The following is a 7,986-nucleotide window of genomic DNA, read 5'->3' as shown; positions in this document are numbered from 1 at the left end:
GGTCGGCCATGTGGGAATCCAATGCTTGAAACACCATGCCACCTGCTGGCCCCAAATGAGATTAACAAGCGAAAAACAAGCAGATTTATTAATATGTACCTTTTATATTACATAGGAGAAAACTGAGTGAATAAGTAATCCTCAAAGAGATGGCTTAGAACTGCAGTTTATGTAGCATTTTTCACAAAAGAAAAAAAAAAGCAATAAAATTTTAGAGAAGTTGGAGAAGACAACTTCTTCTCCAACTTGAGTCTCTAGGGATAGTAAATTGCTAGAATAGAAGGTAAACTATATGGAAAAATATTGGTAGATTATGGTTAGCTAATAAATATGTTACATAAATTCCTCTGGTTCTGGCTCTAGGCTGAGAAAGGTCTACAATTATCTCTATTTGGTGATCATTTTTTTTTTTCAAACTTATTCATTTGTTTTTTAATTGACATAAAATATTGTCCTTTTTGGTAGAAAGGGGAGAAAAACCAACCTGACAGATGTATGCCCTGCTTTTAGACAAGTAGCGACAGGGCAGAGAGGTTCTGTCATATCCGCTAAATCTCAATTGCTGCTACCCAAAATAATTCTCATGGCAAAGCAGCATATTTTGGGGTAGCATATTCTCCTACCTGTCAGAGTACACTTTAATGGTACTAATGTATTTATCTCGCCTGTTAGGAAGCCAAGTGATAACATTGGAATGAAATGGAACTGCAAGTAGAGTTTGATGATATAAGACCTTAGACAAGCTATTGGGCTGTTGGAGAAGTCACAACACATTTTGCATAGAATAATATGTCATGACTTTTCCGATGACCCAATATATAAGTGGGGAAGAGGAGGAAGAAAACAGGTGAGAGATTATTATCATCATACATAGCAGGAGTTTTTATCTAAATGGGAAACAGCAATTTAAACTTTCACTTTTAGATTACTTGATAACCTGAAAACAGTTAGGGTTAGAGCTGGCGGTATAATTGAGAGATCTAAAGTTTACATTATAGGTCCTCTAGAGGCAGGAAGAAAGCTACAAAATGGAAGCAGGTAAGGGGACCAGAGTATCTGCCTATGTGGCTAGTTAGAAAAATTGACGGGGGCAGAAAAGTCCCCACTGGAGCTAATGTAGGTGAGAGATTTTCAGTGAGGCATTTCTAGCTGATAACCAGTGAACTAAATGATTGGGCTCAGCCGCACTTGCTATTGCCAATGAGATGAATCAGTGGGCCTAGTCACATGTGCAGCATAGCCAATGGGATGAAAGCAGTTACTGGACCCAGTCAATGATCAGCAGAAATAATAAGCCCCAGGGAATGCGACAGCCAGGGCCTTGGAGCCACTTTTTCCCTCTCGCTCTCAGTAGACCTCTTGTGCGTCTACTTTTGCTTTTACTTAATAAACTATCCTTTGCTTTCACCGTTGGCATGTTTTGTTCAGTTCTTTGTGTGAAACACCAAGAACCTGAATAGCCATCCCACAACTCTTGTACATTTTTTAGTATATATATTTTTTACTCTCTGCATATAAAGTGTTTTAAAACTAAAGCTAAAAATGATATTTAAACAGGTAGGTTAAAACAGTATAAATAAATCAGTTAAACTTGTTACATTTACCATGGTTTGCCAGAATGCTTAGTAATTTGGCATTTATCTGACTCAATTTGCCATTAAAGAGAGGGAAAATAATCACATTCATAAACTGTGTAGCCATAGCTCAAAGCTATGTCTTTATTGTACATGTTTAATCTAATGAATATTTTCTGTGTTTAGATGATACTTTTTGTTGCATTTCATTTGAAACATGTCATTTAAAAAGAAATACTTGTTTATTGTAAAGACTCAACAAAACAACAAAAGCAATAAAAGTCACTTTTAATCTAATGCCTGGTCCTTTTAAACTTCTATTTTGCTTTAATGTACTTTTATTTTTCTGAGAAAGAATCTCAAGAGGAAATTGACATTTAATAACACTTTGTGTACAAGTTCACATACTATTCTAAATAATATTTACAACTTAGACATATAAGTTATTTCAGGTCCAAATTCTCAGTTATTGAAGCATGTAGCCTTTTTTGGTATGCAGTTTAGGAGAGAGATATTAACTTCAGCTATAGTAAAGTAGGAGACCTAATAAGAGAAAAGGATATTTTTTAAATTTTCAAAATTCCTGACATATATAGCTTTATGTGTTTGTCTGAAAGTGTAATTTTCTATTTACCTTGAATATAAAAAATAAAGATTATGAAAAAATAAAATTATAGTTTCATCCTTTGGAATTCTACCATTTGTGCATATGCTAGTTTAAAAGACCTGTGAACAAGGAACAGTTTTTGTTATTTGTTTTTTTAAGAATTTTTGCATAGGACATGTACGCTTTCCAGAGAGGATAAAGACAGGAAGAAGGAAAGTGAGAAATCACCATGCCCGGGGGGGATGGTTATGCTGCAATCCCTTTCCTACCTTTCTCCTCCTGGGATTTTGTTCACACACACACACACACACACACACACACACACACACATAGACACACACACAGGTGCCTGGAGTGATTCTCAAGTCACCAGGTCCAGGTTTCAAACCACGGTTGGCCACGTGGGAGTCCAGCACCTTAATCAATACACATTTTCTGGCCTCATGAATAGATATTTAGTGGAACTCATAAACAAAACTATCATGATTCACTGTGATATAATTTTTCCAGGGTTAAGGTTGATTAGGTTAGTGTTATGAGATGTTTTTACCTGTCATTATAATTTACCACTTTATTGATTTGCTATATTTGAGTAGATCACCTAATTTTCAGATTTATGACATGTAATAGACCACCAATAAAAACACTCTGCTAGAGATGCAAATGCAAAAACTGTGACTTTTTTTTTTTTCACAATTTGGGAAATACAAATTATGTAAAAGTGCTAACTTACAGTGCATGTGAATTCTTGAGAGAGTGTACTGAAAAACTGATTTCCTATGGAGGCTTTCTTTAAGAGGTCCAGAATAGAAATGAAGATTTGGAGCACATTTTAGAAAAAGAAGGGTCAGCAAAACAAGTGAGTAAAAAGGTAGATGTGAGCCAAATGTGGAGCCACTCAGTCATGTTAAACGTGTTTGATGGTGGACACTACTCTATAAAGGAACCTACTCAGTGATCTTACTAGTTATGTCTCAGTGCATAAGAAAACACTAGCAGATGTTCTTAAAATATTAAAATCATAGATTTTATTTTATTCAGTTCCTCCAGCATTGAACTACAGAAACTATTTTTAATTAGCACCTGAGAGAGTCTGACTTCTTGTGAACTTCTACTCAGGAATTACTTTCCCTTGCAGGACATCAGCAAAGCTGATGAGCATGAATGGAGACATCCGACAACCCCTCTGCAGGTGGTGATTCTTGAAAATGAGATATTATCAATTTGAACCAATTGGAGGAACTATAATTGAGATTCTATTAGTGATCTGACCACAAATTGGATGAGTTATTTTGTTATTAACAAAGAAAGAAAGAAATTGACCTTCAAATTGGGTTCATTTTTGGACTTTAAGGTAGAATGTCATTCAACTAAATGCTCATTATTCCTGATCTTTAGATGAAAGACAACTTTTCCCCAAAAGATATGAAAAAATGTTATGTTAATTTCACATGTTCAGCAATGGATAATGCTAAGATGTCAAAATGTCTCTGGAATAGCAAAGTAACTAGTGTGTACACTAGAAATATTGCAAATAAAAGATGATTGCTATTGGGAATTTGTATGAACTTGAATCTTAAATAGTTCTTTTTATGCTAAAGCTAATCTCTGAAAAAAGGAAATTTAGAACAGAGGACAGGGTCTCCATGTTGTATTATATTAAATTAAATTAATTAATCATTAATTTTAGAAACACAGATCTAAGATAAATCTTATTTGAGCAATATTGGACATGGCAACTTGACATGACGAGGTATCAACCACCAATTTCTCTGTAAATGATCGTGACTCAACTTTGTATTTAGAAGTTTCAAATATATACAATCCATGATTGCATTCCAAACTATTATTATATCTACAAATAAATTTTAAGTTTTGAAAACATAAATATATTAAGCTGTTATAAATAAGGAAAAAAAAAAAAACTTTTGCGGAGTGAAAACTTGGAATAATCATTGACATAGGAATTAAATTAAAACAGCATTTGTATCTACCTCCAAGAAACATAGAGCAATGTTTTTGTTGTTTTGGCTCCTGCAGATCAATAATATACAAATCCCAGGTGATAACAAAATATATATTTTATATTCTAGTTGGTTAACAGGTGAAAAATTTAATGATGGGGTTTTTGTTCATTCATTTCTGTGAGATTTTAGAAAGGAATTATTTTAGAAATAATGAGAAATTGTTCCTATGGAAAATACGACACAAAGTTTTTACGTATGGCATTTAATCTCATTTTTATATTGGGAATGCTTAATATCTATAAAAAATAAAATTTCCCCTTTGAATTTAAATATTTTAATGATCAGAATATTCTGTTCAGTAGACTTGGAAAAAGTTACTGTCACTCTGAGATAACGGGACTTTGCAGAAAAATTATCACCAGAGAGAAAAGAACTGTTCAGGGGGTATCAAGTGTAGCAAGTCAGAAATATAGGGGAAAAAACAATAAGAAATAAAAATCAGATGCTAACTAAATGCATTGTCATTACAGTGCCTGGCACATAGAACACTTAGCAGAATATATAAAATGAGATATTCCCTAAAAGTATACCTAATTTAATCTTCCAACATCCCTATTATTGCCATTTTGCAAATAAGAAAACTAGAGGCCAGAGTTAATATATCAGCTTCTTAACTGAACTGCTAATCTGTCACAGAACCAGTTGCTGATTATAGACACATCTGGTATAAAAAGTTTACATTCTTTGTTTTAAAGAATTGTTTTATTTAATTTTAATCATTGTCACTATTTTACTTTTTTTGAAGTTGGACAGAGAGAGAAGAAAAGTGAGAAAGCAAGCTGCCAGGTCCAGGACTGGAACTGTAGCCAGCCATGTGCAACATCAGTCACTTTAACCATCATGGCACCTGCTGGCCCCAGGAGAAACTCTATCTTACAAGTCACAATAACAAAGACTAAGATTGAGAACTATTTTGTTGTTGAAATGAGAACAGAGTACTCCAAACATTCACAGCTGTACAATACATATTAGTACAACTTCTGCTGAGATCAGTTTTAGCAGGCTTTGAAAGTTAACAAATAGAGCACAAGAGCAGTTTCTGGCATAAGTATAGAGGTTTAAAGTATTATATTAGCAACAGTAAAAGTACGAGCTGGGGCCAGTAAGTGGCGTGGCGGATAAGGCGCTGAATTCCTCATGGCTGAGAGCAGTTTGAGTCCCAGACCTGACAGTTTGAAAATCACAACAAACCAATAAATAAATAAATGCCAACAAAACAAAACAAAGCACAAGGCCTTTGGCCCAGTTATGTCATTATAGGTCTTTTCTCACCCATGTAAAATTAAATACAAGGACATTCATGCCAACATTGTCAAAACAAAAACAGACTAACAATTATCTTTAGAGAAGTGCTTAAACTGTGGTCTATTAATTAGCTCAGATAATATGCAGATAAAATGTGGCAGCCCTGTGGTACTGAGAACATCTTAAATCACATTATATACTCTTATTTGCATTTGGTAGAAACTGGCTTCCAGATCTACGTATGTTCTAATATACATTACTCCAAATGTTTCCACATATTAACTTGCCTAATATCTGAAAACTCGTTTTCATTTTTTGAGAAAACCCCAAATTTGAGCATGTAGCCACTAGGATGTGACAGAGGGCAATCATAAACATGCTTAAATATTGTTTGAATCCATTTGTCCTGGTAATTATGTTGATACCATACTTAGGATAGCCATTTATTCTTCATCTTCGTCTTCTTCCTCCTCATCTTCTTCCTCCTCTTCCTCATCTTCTGGTTCATTCTTCTTTGAGCCTGTTGGCCTGCCAGGCCCTTCTTTCCTGCTTCCCTTCTGTCCTTGGCAGGTATGCAGCAATATCCTTCTCATATTTCTCCTTTAGTTTAACTGCTTTCTGTTCGTATGGCTGTTTATCTTTGGCTGACTGTTCAGACCACATTTCACCAAATTTTTTTGCAGTATCCCCAATGGACAGGCCTGGGTATTCACTTTTGATTTTTGGGCGATATGCAGAGCAAAACAGGAAGAAGGCAGATGGAGGCCTTTTTGGAGCATTGAGATCCTTTTTATTTCCCTTATCGCCTTTGGGAAGGACGTAATTTTTCGTCTCACTGTCATAATGAGCTTTGTCACTTTTTTTTTTTTTTTGAGAGGTTTTCGCTATAGGGCGTGTGCGCTCGCCAGCCAGACAGAGAGAGACAGAGAGATAGAAAGCGAGAAATCACCCCCCAGGGGGGGATGGCCACGTGGCAATCCCTTCTCCTCCCTTCTCCTCTTGGGATCTTGGGCAGGCACGCACATGCGCCTGGCGTGAGTTTTAAGCCACCGGGTCCGGGACACGAACCGCTGTCGACTACGTGGGAGTCCAGCGACATAGCCATTACGCTAACTGCTGGTTCCCAAGAGCTTTGTCACCTTTTGCCATATCTTCAAACTTTGACTTTTCCTTTGCAGACATGGTCTTCCATCTCTCTGAACATTTCTTGGAGAATTTGACGAAATTGACCGAAGAGTCTGGGTGTTTCTTCTTATGCTCTTCCCGGCAGGTCTGCATGAAGAAGGCATATGAGGGTACTTTGCCCCTCTCCTTGTTGGGGTCTCCTTTGCCCATGGTGACAAACAGCGTCTACGTGGTGTGAGCTTTCCTCAGAGTCCTGCAGAGCGGCCAGATCTGACAGAGAAGCTTCCTCCCCAGGGCTCCAGCATGAACTGGTTTCAAAAATTTACATTCTTATTTGCTATAGGGCAACCCAAAATTATACAGTCCAATAATCTCTCTCTTTCTCCTTTTTTTTTTTTTTTTGTAAAGTTTTTTCCTTTAGGACCCGTGCTCTTGCCAGAGAGAGAGACAGAGACAGAGACAGTGAGAAGGAAAGTGACAAATCACTACCCAGGGAGGATGACCACACCTCAATCTCTTCTCCTCCATTCTCCTTCCAGGACCTTGGGTACATACACACACATACCCAGCATGAGTTTCAAACCACCAGCTCCAGGACTTGAACTGTGGTTGGCCATGTGGGAGTCCAGCAGCATAAACACTATGCCAAAGAAAAAAAAATATGTTTATAAAAAAATTATTTATTTCTCTTCCCCCATTATATCTCGAGTCCATTTTTCCATTAGCATACATTGTATCCACATATGACATACTTCTGCTGAGCCCTGTTTTGGAAGATTAATTCAAAGCATGTGGAATAATGGCACTGAAATTAAAACCTCATGCTGAGACAGGATTTCAATTGGTCAGTACAGTATCTTGTAAAATGCTTAAGAGTACGTTAAATACCTCCATACTCTAGCAGGTATCCTAAGTACTGGTCATGTAGTCAGATGGTTCTTATCTTGAGTGCACACTTGGTCCCAGTAAAAATCAGTTGAACAGATCATTTCAAGTTCAGGATAGAATGAGCTATAATAGGAATCCATACAGGGTACTAAGAAAGAAAAAAAAAAGGTCTCTTCATCCAGATCAGAGATGTGAAAGGGTGTGGCCACTTAGAGCTATCAACATGGAACAAATTATTCCAGGGTAAAGAGCAGGAGGCATGAACTTTCTGTTAGGTCAAGGACCTGTCCTGCAGTTCAGGCACCCATAGATTATACTGAGTGCTTTCTTTCTTTTTCTTTCCTTCCTTCCTTCCTTCCTTCCTTCCTTCCTTCCTTCCTTCCTTCCTTCCTTCCTTCCTTCCTTCCTTTCTTCTTTCTTTTCTTCTTCGCCTCTGTCTTCCTTTCTTGCTTGCTTTCTTCTTATTCTTACTTTCTTGCATTCTTTTTTTTTTTTTTTTTTGGTATAGGGAGTATTCACT

At 36.6% G+C, this 7,986-nt stretch overlaps 1 pseudogene; it reads right to left on the bottom strand.

Annotated features, from left to right (window-relative positions):
• Positions 1-5,896: 5,896 nt before the first annotated feature.
• Positions 5,897-6,788, bottom strand: LOC102468973 (high mobility group protein B2-like; annotated as a pseudogene).
• Between the last annotated feature and the right edge of the window lie 1,198 nt (positions 6,789-7,986).

Source organism: Tupaia chinensis, unplaced genomic scaffold, assembly GCF_000334495.1.
Source record: "Tupaia chinensis unplaced genomic scaffold, TupChi_1.0 Scaffold139341_1, whole genome shotgun sequence".
Lineage (NCBI taxonomy): Eukaryota > Metazoa > Chordata > Mammalia > Scandentia > Tupaiidae > Tupaia > Tupaia belangeri.
The sequence above is the reverse complement of the archived record's forward strand: the minus strand, read 5'-3'. Positions and strand labels throughout refer to the sequence as shown.